The following is a 13,720-nucleotide window of genomic DNA, read 5'->3' as shown; positions in this document are numbered from 1 at the left end:
GTATTCATCTTTTTTCCTTATTTCCAATTGTGAATCTTTTTTATAAATAGTAATGTCATCTATTTCTGAAATTAGAATGATTCCTCCATCAACATGCACAAAATTATAGTATTTTTTAGTATATTTTATAGCCTCTGACTATGTCACTTATTAACTCTTATTCACATTTTAGTAATTATCATGATTAACAGGTGATAATAATTGAAACCTGATTCTTTGTTACATAACAATCCTATGACAATTACATAGAAGATAGTTCTGATTGACTCCCTTGAGCACTGAAGTTGACGTATTGTATCAAATGATGAGTTCAGGGCATATTAGCTGTTTGATTTTAATGGATAGTGATTTTCATTTGAAACATCTGCTGTAATGAACTTGACATTTGCAATAATAACAGTATAAGCTTATTTAATGTACCTTATTACATTTACTTCTACAATATGGGATGCCAAGTTTGCTATTTTATGAATGGAGCCTCTCTGTATTTTGTAAAGGACTTAAAATAACTTGGTATAAGTCAAGAATAACAGAAAGCCTATACCTGGAAAATGTCCCTGGACAATGTTCCCATTTGGAGATTAGGTTAGGAGTTTTTTAAATTCAGATAAAGCCCTGGAAGCTCAGTCAGAGCATCTGTACTCTAACCACATCAGCACCTAGCGCTTTGTTTCAGATAAACAGATTTTAAAGGAGTGAGGGAAGGGAGAGCACTTCTGGGGCCTGGGCTACTTTGGGAATGTGAAGGGGTGGTGCATTTCCAACCCTAATTCATATCATGTGATTTAGTAACTATCAGCACAAAATAATTAAAGCTTGGAGTAATCTGAAAAATACACAACTTTCGGTCAACATTATCATGGTTCCGAATTTGGCAGAGAAAGAGAATCATTATGCAGCTTTCAAGAACAGATTTCGGGACCCACCCCAGATCTATTAAATAAAAATACTTGGGATGGGGAAGCACAAAAGTAGGGTGGGATCTGTATTTTTAAAAGCCCCCTAGTGGAAATCCGTGGCTTAGAGCTCTCTTGTGGCTAGAAAAGCAGAAGGGGTAGAGGTTTGACTGCTGAGGTTTTTCTCTCCAGACCTGATGGCAGATAAGGTGCTTTTATCTCTTCACACAAATTGAGGGTTCACAGTGCCTGGGTGGGGGTAAGGCTGTTAACTTTTGTCTTCTTTTATTCAACAAGCAAGTTTAATGCCATATGGTACAGTCACAGTGCTTATAAAGGCACAATTAATACAATAATTAAGAAACTGTGATTCAGAGAAGATTTGCTACATTGTGAAACATACTGAAACAAAAAATATTCCAGGGCCAAAGTTAGCTAAGAGATTCTGCTTAGATAGTCAGCATCTCTTAGGAGACCACTCTTCATAGTATTTGTTGAGGATTCTGGTAGAATGGTATGTTTTTCTGGAATAAAAGTTATAGAAAACCTTTCACTAGAAAATTCAAAAGCACCATTAATGCAAGACGCTCCAGGTTCTGAGCAAGGACTCACTCACACAAACGGCTTGAACTTCACTTCCCTCTCTCCTAGCCCTCTGACTTTGGCAAAGGCATTTAACATCTCTGCTTTTGTGTCTGCCTCTGTGCATCTGGAATAATAATAGCAACAATCCTAGAGAGTTGCAGTGAAGTTTCAATTAGTTAATATATGTAAAATGTTTAGTTTATGTCTGGTATGTAGGAAGTGCTCACTAAATGTTAGCTATTATTAATAAAGGTGAATTGGGTAAAATTCCTATTTCAGGAACAATGATGCTATCTACACAAATTGATTTTAAATCATTATCTTGAATCTGTGACCCTCCAGGGAAAGTCACTTTGCTTGCCTGTTGTTCCCACATCCCTTATATTTTTGCCTGCTGCTTTGTAGTCATATATCTGCACATCTGATGCAGTGGTTTCCTAGGGCTGTCGTGATGAAACACCACAGGATTTTCTCAACAGTTCTGAAGGCCGGAAGTCTGAGATTAAGGTGTTGGCGATTTTGGTTTCTTCTGAGGCCTCTCTCCTTGGCTTGCAGACGGCAGCCTTCTCACGGTGTCCTTACACAGCCTCTCCTCTGTGCGCGTGCTGCCCTGGTGTCCCTTCCTCCTCTTACTTGGGCACCGGTCAGACTGGATTAAGGTCCCACCCTAAAGGCCTTGTTTAAATTAATTCCCTATTTAAAGGCCTTATCTCCAAACATAGTCACATTCTGAGGTATAGGGAGTTAGGGCCTTAACATATGAATTTGGGGCACCACGGTTCAGTCCATAACACCCAGCACCTGCTTTTCCCACCTCGAGGGCAGATAGAGTATCTTCCAGTTCTTTCATTTCTAATCATCAGAGCCTTGTCCATAAGAGACCTTCAAATGCATATTTACTATTTATCTAAATGCATGGAAAGTCAGACGGATGCATGCACTTTAAAAAAAAAAAACCCACTGATAAGTCTGATGCCTGATCTCTGTACAGAATCTCTAACTGGGTGAGGACATATTTTTGGAAAATCATTTCTCTTTTCTGAGATTTACCATTACAGGAATAATATTCAGCTGTCCCTCAGTACTATGGGGATTTGGTTCCAGGACCTCCATGGATACCAAAATCCATGGATGCAAAAATCCCTTATATAAAATGGTGTAGTATTTGCATATAACCTACACACATCTTCCCTATACTTTAAATAATCTCTGGTTGGAACTTTCTGGAAAATTCTTCATGGAATATTTTTGATTGGCAGTTGGTTGAATCCATGGGTGCGGAACCTGAGATAAAGAGTCAACTCTATTTCTTATTACAACTAGAAGTCTGAGATATTTAGAAAATAATAATGAATATCTCTTTTGGGATAAGTACAGGTGTCAGAGCAATCTGCCTGTCCCTTTCCCTGAGTTGCCTCTTAAAGCCTCCGTAAGCTCCCAGAGGAGACACGTGTGGCGGATGGTGACTGAGCTTTGTGCCTGGGCATATTCTGACACAATTACATTATTCTTTATGACATGTTTGCTCATCCAATTTTAAGCAAATAGCACTTCTTGCACTATTAATGGAGGTATATAGTCCCCAGCTTTTTTTTTTTTTTTCTGTTTTAGTTATATAAAGATTTATAAAGAGAAGCAGACACTGGATTCTATACTTGTAAAGATGTTTAATTACTTTGTGTGTGGTATTTTTTAAAAATCTTAAGTGTGGTTTCCAAACTTTTACCAAACTTCAAAATGTGAATGCATTATATTAACTCTTAAAGGACATGCTTCAAGGTATTTGGCAAATTTCCAGATACAATATATCTTGGGAGGAAGCACTGAGTTCTTTGCTAATGAGGAAAAGGAAAAGCAGAGTATTTCCCCACTGACAAATGAAGCAGCAGATTGCGGAAAATCTCTATTCACTATGACAGTGAAGGCCGACTGAGATGAATACTAAGCAAAATCTTGGAGTGGACACTTTGGTAGGATGCCATGAAAAAAAAAATAGGTGAAACTTGGCGGCTGAGAGTTTGTGGATAGAGAAGGAGAGACAGAAGTGAAACATTACACAGAATTGAAAATACGGTGACGGAGGAGCACAGAGGTAGCCTGTCACCCAGGCAGCAGCCAGGCCTGCTCTTCCCAGAAGAACACTTCATGACCTTTTTCCAGTTCTTTCTACATCCTCTTCTTTCATGTCTCTCTCTCAGCTCTATGCAGCCTTAAGATGCCGTCTGGAGCGCATCTGTTCAATTGACCTGAGGACATTTCTCCAGCCTCCAGCGAAACCCAGTGATTTCCCAGCCTCACGTCCTTGTCATGCTGCTGTCTGCCCACAGCACCGTCCCAATCCCGTCCAAGCTTGTGCCTGCCTTGTGACTTGACCCATTTGTGCCCTCTGGTACGACACAGTCTGCTCTTTTCTCCCCTTCAACCTGAATCCAGTAATGATCAGTAAATACGGATAAATACAGTAATCAATCAACACGAATACAACTCCATGTTCATTCCATACATATTTGTGAGCACCTGTCGTGTCAGGCACTGTTCTAGGCACTGGAGGATTCAGCTGTAAACACAAGCCATTACCTCCGGCCTCCTGGAGCGTACTTTTAAAGGGGGAGACTGAGACTAACCAAGATCATTCTGTAAAATATACGTAGTATTTCAGGTGGTTACATATGCTATAGATAAGAATAGAACATGCTGGGGAATAGGAAGTGGAGGGTTCAGTGTTAATAAGGCGTTTGAGTAATGGCCTGGCGGAGGTGAGGAGGTGAGGCAGGTGACTGTCGGGGAGAAGAGTGGTCCAGTGGAAGGAACAACAAGACAAAGGTAAAGGGTAAGGAGGGTGCAGATGAGCTCTGAGAAATGAGAGGGGCCAGACGGTGTGGGGCCTTGTGAGGAATTAAAATGATTTTACGTCTGCTGACATGATCTCACGCAGTGTTGAGAAGGAGAAATCTGACTGTTACACAGAGAACAGAGGAGCAAGGGGGGAAATGCTATAAAGCTGGGAGTTACGGTACAGATGGTGTTTAAATCCTTGAGACTGGATGACATCATCATAGGTATCTGAATTCAGAACATCCCAACACTGGCCAAAATAATCCTTTTCTAACACCCTATTGACAGAATTATATATACAATAGGCTAAGATGCAAAACCCTATAGCGGATGTGCTGTGCTTTGATTCAGGGAGGCTGAGTGGACACCTATGTTTTGTCTTTTTTGGTCTTACACCCTGAGGTAGTGAATTACAGTAGCAGTCCTCCCATGTGAGAGTTCTGCCTTATGTTTTACCAAGAGGGAGAAGGGGTAAAAGGTGGATGGGGAGGGGAATGGTGGTCTCCTGTTCAGGCAGATCTGTTTTTCAAAGGAATACGTAAGGATATTAATTTCTTAACTACCTGTGCTTGCATATAGTGGGAAAACTTTGTGTACCCCACTGGAATGTGCGCTGTTGTTTGAAATACTCTGGAATTATCTGTAAAGTTTGCTTAAAATTAGTTACGTTAAGTATCAAACCAAAAATTACTTCTTGCTTCTATAGAAACTGGTCTGTTTAGATTTTGTTTTGATTCAGTTTTTATGTATTTTATTTTCTTAAGAAATTATCCATTTGATTCAAGTTATTAAATTTACATACAAAGAATTGTGCAAAGTAGTTGCTTATGATACTTCTGTTTTCTTTGTATCTATTGCTGGACCTTATTTTAATTTTATATATTTGCATATTCTTTCTTTTTCTTGATGGTGTTAGCTTAAAGTTTATTCAGTTTAGGTTATTCCCTACTAAAGAACCTTTTTAATTTATTCGCTATTTCTGGTGTTTTTACCCATTTTCTAACTCAGTAAATTCTGGCTTTATCTTAAGATTCCTTTCTTCCACTTTTTTTAAAATAAAGCTTTGTATTATTTACATATATTTAATCATAGTTCTGTATTGTAACACCTTGGTATGATTACATGATTTTTATTCCTTATTTTTTATTAATACTTGTTTTTGAGGCTATGATTGTTTTCTGAGTACTGCTTGTCCCCATAGAAGCGACTTGAACTTTCTGTTCATCTGCCCCGGAGATGCTCCTTTAGCTCCAGAAACCAATCATTTTATTAGGATATATTTTGTTGTTGAGGATTCTGGTACATTTCCCCTTAATTACAAGGTGTCTTTTCAACACACAGATTCAAGTCTTCTTTTATTTCTTTTCTTCCTAAAAAAATTTAAACTCGTTTTGCTTTTTTCAATTACGGCCTTTATGTGTAATTATTAGCTTACACATCTCTCCTCTGTTTGCCTAAAACAAACCAGGTAGAGGGAGGCTGGCCACTTCTTGTTTTAGCCTTGTTCCTGGTTTTGAATCCAATGTTTTCCTTACTTTTGGAAAGATCTCTTGCAATGTCTCTAACTCCCACTGCACGGCTCCTTCGTGAGTCTTACTGCTTTGTGGTCTTTACATTCACTGTGGAGACTGGAAATTTAACTGTCCTGAAGTTTCACAAACAAAATGAGAACAAATCATTCGTGTTTCGTTTCTCTCCCTCCTGGGTTCTTTTAGGGTGGTTTCTTGGAGGGTGCTTTTATACCCTCTTGTTCACAGAAGTTCCTTTAGAGAATTTTTATCATCACATTTTTCATGCTCCCTCCTGGTAATCATGTTTATGTTGTCAAGTGAAGAAATGTATTTTGCTTGTATAAAAAAACTATATCTTTATTTTTAGTTTGTGCAATGAATTATTTAATCTTTTTTTAAAGATTGCCACTAGGGAATAGCCCACCTAAACAGAACATCTGAAGAAATAAGTAAGGGCCGGTTAGAGCAGGCAGAACAAAGGCATTTACCTCATTATTTAATATAATCAGAGACCAGGTTGGTTTAGTGGATGGACACAAACAGATTTGCATATTGATTTCTCTGAACACAAAGGAAAAAACATCTTCATGAAGTTAAAAGATCTGTTTGATGCCATCTTACTTCTAATAGAAAATATATGTGGGTATGGTTTTTAAAGCATTAAAACTAATTACCACCAGAGAATGAATTTGGAAAAATGAAGTCAATGTTATGAAGCTTTAATTACCTGAAGGAAAAAAACTCAGTAAATCAGATGTTGGGAAATTGTACTAGAAGCCTTTTATATGCTTTTCACATTTGTATTACATAGCATTCTGGGACTTTTTATTTTTAAAGTATTTAATCAGGCATTAAATATAAATTTTATAGTAAATTAATTCATTTTGAATTCTTTTTTTATTTGTTTTCCTTATATTTGAGAAAAATTTTACTTGTCAACTGCTGAGTTTATGATCTAAATATTAGCAGGAAGTGAGTAGGTTTTCTAGACTTCCGTAGCAGCAGCGGAAAAATGTCACAGATTGAAGTCTTTGGATTTTCCTATATGATAGCTTGTCTCTTTAATCAAATTTTAAATTCCCATAGGCAAGGACCATGTTATGTTTACCAGCCTTTTGCTTATTCACTTGCATCCACCTCAAAATACCCATCACAGCTATACGCACACAGAAGACGTATTGGCCAGAGCTCTCTAAATTGCAAGAAGCAGAAATCCAACTCACACTGGCTTAAGTGAAAAAGGGAATTTATTGGATCAAATATTTGTGAATTACTCATGTTAACTTTGGCCTCAGACATGACTCATTGCAGGTGTTCCAACTACATTCAGACACCTTGAGTCTGTCCCTTGATCTTTCTGAGTTTGCTGCTTGTTCTTGACTTTTTGAACAGTTGCTAAATGAAGAAAATTCACTGAATTATTCAACAATCATTAAGTAAGTCTTCTTGAATTTACTTCGTTAAGCAGGCTGCATCTGCATGGTGCCAGAAAAACCACCAGAAGTTTCATTACATTCTACCACCTTAGCGAGCCGAATGGAAGGAGCATGCCTCTTTCTTAGGAATAACTCCTGTGGGACTCTCTGAGTTTGCATACCGGTTGTTAAACACCACTCTGACCATCAGGATCTAATGTGGATTGACCAACCCTCGACGAAGCCTACACCTGGAGTATGTGTATGTGTGTCTGGGTGTGTGTGTAAGGGTCACTTTACCCCGATTGAGCCACATGGCTTAAAGGTAGTAGAATCATGGTTTCTCAGAAGCCTGTGAAGTTGTTCTTACCAAAGAAAGAATTCTGGGCAGGTAAAAGCACACTAATTATGATGGCCTTTTACTCACGTGTGTCTGTGTGTTTGTGTATGCACATAAATACATATCTGTATATAGGTGTGTATCTGTTACATATGTAGATATATGTATATGGTGTGTATGTATTTTGGGGGGAGGAGGAGATGGGCGATTATTATTATTATTTAGATTATTATTTAGATGGCATTTTTGTATCTGTCAGGGTAGAAAACAATATTGATGTAGCAGATACTCCAGTATTGCCAGTGGCTTGACACCGTAAAGTTGCTTCTCACACAAGCTACAAGCCCAACGTGCATCTGCCTGCTGCGGTCACTCAGGGACCCGGGCTGACACAGGCTCCACCACGACACGCCTCCACAGTCTCCTAGGCAGGGACGTTGGAACTGTGGAGGCCCTGGCGCTGGCGTCTCATGCTCTAACCTGGAAGCAGGGCCCAGGGCTTCCGCTCACATCTCATTGGCTGGAACTGCTGATGTGTCCCGCCCACCACAAGGGGCTGGTGAGCTCAAAGCTCTGTGTGCCCCGGGGGAGAGGAGGGTAAGGCAGCAGTGGTGACGGCCGTCCCTCTTGTTCACAGGCCAGAGTAACATCTGAACATTCTGGATCCCCTTCTCACTTGTCATCTAGCTGACGATGTGTCTAGAGAAACTTTTCCTAAATTTGTACAACCAGTTCAGTACATATCCAAACAAAATAGCCCAGTAACAGCCTGAGAACTGCCTGAAAGAATGAAGAAAAACTTTGCGTCATTAACTCTTGGCTGAAGTTAGGTCCTTTCCCCAAACTCATGTGGCTTCAGCTAATGATTTGATTAACTTTGTCTCTATTAAATATTAATATATAAAACATTCATTTGCTCCACATTTTTGAGCACTTACTCTATAGCAGGTAGGTACACCACAGTGCCTGAGTAAGAAAATACAGAGTTTAGTGAGGAAGACAGCCTTCACACTGGATAATGCTGAGAAAATGTTAATAACTCAGATCTTAAATTATTGTTTTCTAATAGGTGTGCTTGGCTGGACAGATTGCATGTGAGGAGTATGCACCTAAGCACATGCACCTTGAAATCTGAGCTGCTCAGCCTCACAGCAACCACAGGTGATGGTGGGCATCTGCTGTACAGGCTTCCCTCAGTAGCCCATGCACAAAGATGAGCAAATATAGGGAAACTTCCTGGTAACTTTGAGGTTGCTTCAGTTACCATGGCTGTGCGGCAAGTTGTTCCAAACCTATGGCTTAAAATGATGTGTGTTATCTTTCACAGTTTCTGTGCAGTAGGAATTTTGGAAGGATTGCTAGGCAGTTCTTGATGTGAGTGTCTCATGCAATGACAGATGTTGGTGGACTGTGATCTTCTAAAGGCTGACTGGGGCTGGAAGATTCACTTCCTGTGTGGTTTAATCGTGTGGCTGGTAAGCCGATACAGACAGTTGGCCTGGGGCCTCAATTCTTCTCTATCTGGGACTCTCCACAGGACTGTTTGAGTGTCCTCATGACACAATGTCTGATTTCTCCTAGAGTGAGTTATCCAAGATGCCAAGAGGGAAGCTGCATTGCTTTATATAACCTAGCTTCAGAAGTCACACACACTGTTACTGCCGCCAAATGCTTCATACACAGGGCCAGCGGTAACTCAGTGTGAGAGGGGATTATATAAAGGAGTAGCTTTCAAGAGCTGGGCTTCACTGAGGACCATCTTGAGGCTTGTCACAGAATAACTGTTGGCTGCCTCCCGGTAAGACAGTTTCTATATTAACGAAATTATATAGATGAGCTGATTGAGATAATGCATCTATTAAACAAAGATTCAGCACTCAAATTCAGGTACTTTGTTAACTTTCCACTGCAAACAGACATTAGGGCAGATAAACAAAGCAACCACTGACATTTGTTCATATATTACGGGGCCACATATCAGCATATGGGGTCCAATCTCAGGAAAATGGGATGCAAATGCTTTTTTGTAAACTTTAAACAGATAAACCACTTATAAGTGTTTATCATAAACATAGTAACATCTATAGGCTACTTTTCTGTTCATTAAGGGATTGGCTTAATTTCTTGCATATAGAATTTATACTACATTGGAGAGTTCTCAATAAATTAATTTTATGAAAGCAAAATGTGTTGCTTTTTGCAAAGGCAAAATGAATATATTTCACTGAGACTTCATGAGATAAGGTTTTGGGATATATCACAAATCTCATCATTTCTGCAGGGAAGCCCTTTATCTACAATGGCATTGTGATAGCTTATTTTGAGTATCCAAAATGATACATCTATAAAGAAAAAGAAAGGCTAATGCTACATAGATTGCAGCTGCATAGAGTGCCCTAGACCAGCACTAAGCAAATCTGTTACAGTTCCACCGAGCATTCAGTTAGCCTTAAAAATGTTTGAGTTGGTAGTTACTCCATGATAAGGATAATTTAGAGGACATGTATTTCTGTATCACACTCTAAGCTCATGAGAAGTAAGTGTTCATTTTGGGCCAGGACCTTTCTAAGGGGAAGCACATCTCTATCTCACTTTGAGGTTAACTCCCTGAAGTAGCAGAGAACATTTTGGAATTGCACCTACTCATATGAACTACCTAATGTTTATAATCCTAAAATGAGGGTAAAAAACCATGAGCAAGTATATTCTCATCACTATGCTTCAAGGAATTCTTCCTCAAATACATAAAAAAATTGTTAATAATAGGGAATAATAGGAAATTAAAGCTTGGTTTCAAGTCACTGCAATAAAGGAAAAAATATATTAGAAACTTTTGAAAATATATAGTGATTTTGGTAGCAAATAAGTACAAAAATATGCCATTAACACTATATTGACTATATAGAAAAATTTTAAAAAGCTTCCAAGTAAAATTTGTTCTATATATCTTTAGATACGTATTAGTATCAAAATAACCATGTAATTATATCTGAAAAATAAATATGGTTTAGTGAGCAACTAATATTTTTAAATCTGAGTTACCAATATATAAAACTTTTCTAATAGGATACCTTTAAAAGCGTTTTTAAAGGATATTTTTCTCAGTAGTAGTAAAGTTGATTACTAGCTGTTTTCAGAAAAAAATTATACTTTCATGATGTTCCTGGTGTTATAAAACAATTTTTAGTTGAAAAATGTGTATCCCAAAATACACTTGCTAGACAAAAACCCTGTAAGTTATTCTCACCCCAATGCCATGTTGAATGTCCCTTGCTAATCTTAGAATTTCATGAAGATTGCCTAGGTTCTACATTACAACATTTCCAGTTTAGTGGGCTGGAGTTTGTTAGTATTATGTAGGAGTAAATAAGACTGTGTGTGTAAAAGTTCATTATCTTTTTCATGGGTTAATATTTATAGATTTAATATGAAGCCCAGAGTGTCTTTTTTGTCTTCTGAGAATGTCCTAGCCCCACCTAGCATCAATGGGTTGTCTAATTCACCTTTGGTGTGGCACGTAATCCTGCTAGAACAGGTTCCTGGATGCTAGAGCCAGCTTGAGTGAAAGAAGGATTAATGTGAAATACACAATTAGAGCCTGAGTCATGGAATTGCTGCATGTTGTAGCCTTTTCCCTAAAAGTGTTCAGTGTTCTGGATCACCTGCAGAGTCAGAGAGAACTCAGCAATAAGTCTGGGTCAGATACAATCCTGACCTTCAAAGCCCATCATTGTGTTGGTATGTTTAACTCTCTTCAAAGTGTGTTCTTATTGAAGTATAGTCAGTTAACGATGTTGTGTCAGTTTCTGGTGTATAGCATAGTGTTCAGTCATACATGAACATATATATGTGTATGTGTATATATATATGTATATGTGTATATATATGCGTATGTGTGTGTGTGTGTGTATATATATATATATATATATATATATATATATATATATATATATATATATATATATAAAACAAACAAAGGAAGTGTATTCTTAAATACAAATAGCTTTACAGGTAATAGAAATACAGATCAGATTTTCCTCAGAATTCTATTTTGGCAATGATGGACTGAGTTGCAAAGAGCTTGTTTAAGTTCTATTTTTATAGAACTGAATACTTTGTACTGTATGCTTGTATACTGTCTCTATCATAAAAACAGAATTACTTTTTACTCTGAAGAATTATTTTCATGCGTAATGAGATAATGCTAATCTGATAGTTAATGTACGCTAGCAGTGGAATCATGCCTTTGACATCTCCATCAAAAGGGTCAGAGCATTTAAGAGGACGAATATAAATGAGATTTAAGAAATTCAGGTGCAGACAGATTTTTGCTATTTTTTCACTATTTGAAGTGACATCTAATTTTTTTTAATTCAGTTATCAAAGCCAAGAGACTAACAAGATTTTAGAGTCAGAATTGGACTCTTTCTCACAGATTATATAGGATCTCACGAGATTAAAGAAGTTTCTAGTATGTATGGGAAATGCATTTGAGAGATTAGACCTGCTTCCTAATACCCAGCTCTCAAATTAACCCAACACTATTAGGTTAATGACATTATTGTTCTTCCCGCAAGGCGTCAGCAGTGCCCAAACACAAGGCTAAGGAAAACAGTTAAGTGCAGTCTTACCTTGGGCCTACGTTGAATTAGAATGCCATATAACAAACAAAAAGGGAAAAGGAAAGAAAAGAAAGCTACTTGCGTCGTCCTTGCTTACACAACACTGCCAGCACATTTTGGAGGAAGGAAGCCGCACAGTCAGCATTTCCTTGGAGCGCTGGTGTCTCTTTCAGACAGCAGTTCCCGGCTAGTGTCTAATGTTGCTGCTCTGGCTGCACCCGGCGCAAATCCAGTCTCACACCCACGGGCGGACTGCACTTCTCTCCTGAAACTGGCCCAGGAAGGGACCCTTGCGGAGGGAACTCACCCCGAAAAGCAGCATCGGCTAACAGTTCGGGGCCTCAGAATCCTTTGATTCTTTCATCAGAACTTTGGCAACACTGGCCAAGAAGGGGAATGATGGCTCCTCTCTGACCATCGTCATCCTGGGAGACGCTCTGCCTCTTCACCTGCTTTAAGCAGCTGCCACAGGGATGTGGCAGGATGTGAGTGGGAGGCTCTCAGGATACTGGAGAATTAAGGCCAAAACAGGCCGAATTCCAGTACAGAGAAGCGCTGTGCTGAAGCCGTGCCTGGGACGGCTAGCCTGGCACAAAGGACTGTGCATGAAGTACAGGAAATTAAGTTGTTTGCTTCTGTGTTGAGGAGCAAGGAAAGCTTTGGAATCAGGCAGGTCTGTGTGTGAATTCCCGCCTCACCGCTTATTAGCAGGATAACGTCAGATTAGTTACTTACCTTTGAAGTCTGTCTCTTAACGTGTAAATGTTGAATATTAATATCTAGTTTATGTGGTTGTAAGGGGACCTTTTGCTCAGGAGTCATCTTTGGACTGTCAGTCAAAGTTTTGCGGGGCAGGCTCAGAGCAGCTGCCCTAAACCTTGCTGTGTGTGAAGAAGAAGAAGTGTAGCATTTATCTTTCATTTTCTTACTGGGCCCTCTAGCCTTTTCCGTCATCATAGAGTCATAACTGGGGATTCATAATCGTCACTCACGAAGGAAATGAACAATAACTTTGGGGCCTCTGCCGGTCCTGGTGTCTTGAGAACCTGACCTTGAACAGCAGGGAATGGAGAGGCATGATGTCTGACAGCTTCCCAGATGCCTCATCCAGGAGCCTGGGTTTAGCTGGGGCCCCTCAGAGTCACTGCCTGCACCGCACTCCTTTGCTCCCATCACACTAAACCCACCTTACCACTGCTGTGTTCCCCAGGGCCAGCTCAGAGAACATCTTAATTCTAGAACAAGGCAACCTAGTCACTGTTGATCACACAGTTCTACCTAAATTCTCTGCTGTACAGAGAATAACATATAAAATAATTTTCTTGTGTGGTTGACTCCATCTCTCCCGCTGGACTGAACACTTCACAGGGGCTTGTCAGTCACACTCCCTGCTGCGTCTCCACCACTGAAAGAAAGTCTGGCACGGAATGGCCCAGACTCAGTGCTTGCTGGAGGAATGAATGAATGCATCTAAGTCAAGGACCCGTCTTGATTAACCACTTTTCCTCCCATGCTC

The 13,720-nt window shown here is 39.3% G+C and overlaps 1 protein-coding gene across 7 annotated transcripts in view; it reads left to right on the top strand.

Annotated features, from left to right (window-relative positions):
* The window catches only part of PRKN (parkin RBR E3 ubiquitin protein ligase), a 1,163,789-nt gene that overhangs the window by 257,455 nt on the left and 892,614 nt on the right, over nucleotides 1–13,720 (top strand). The gene's annotated exons all lie outside the window — the stretch shown is intronic.

The sequence above is a fragment of the Camelus ferus genome, chromosome 8, assembly GCF_009834535.1.
Source record: "Camelus ferus isolate YT-003-E chromosome 8, BCGSAC_Cfer_1.0, whole genome shotgun sequence".
Taxonomy (NCBI): Eukaryota; Metazoa; Chordata; class Mammalia; order Artiodactyla; family Camelidae; genus Camelus; species Camelus ferus.
This window is presented reverse-complemented; position numbering and strand designations above follow the sequence as displayed.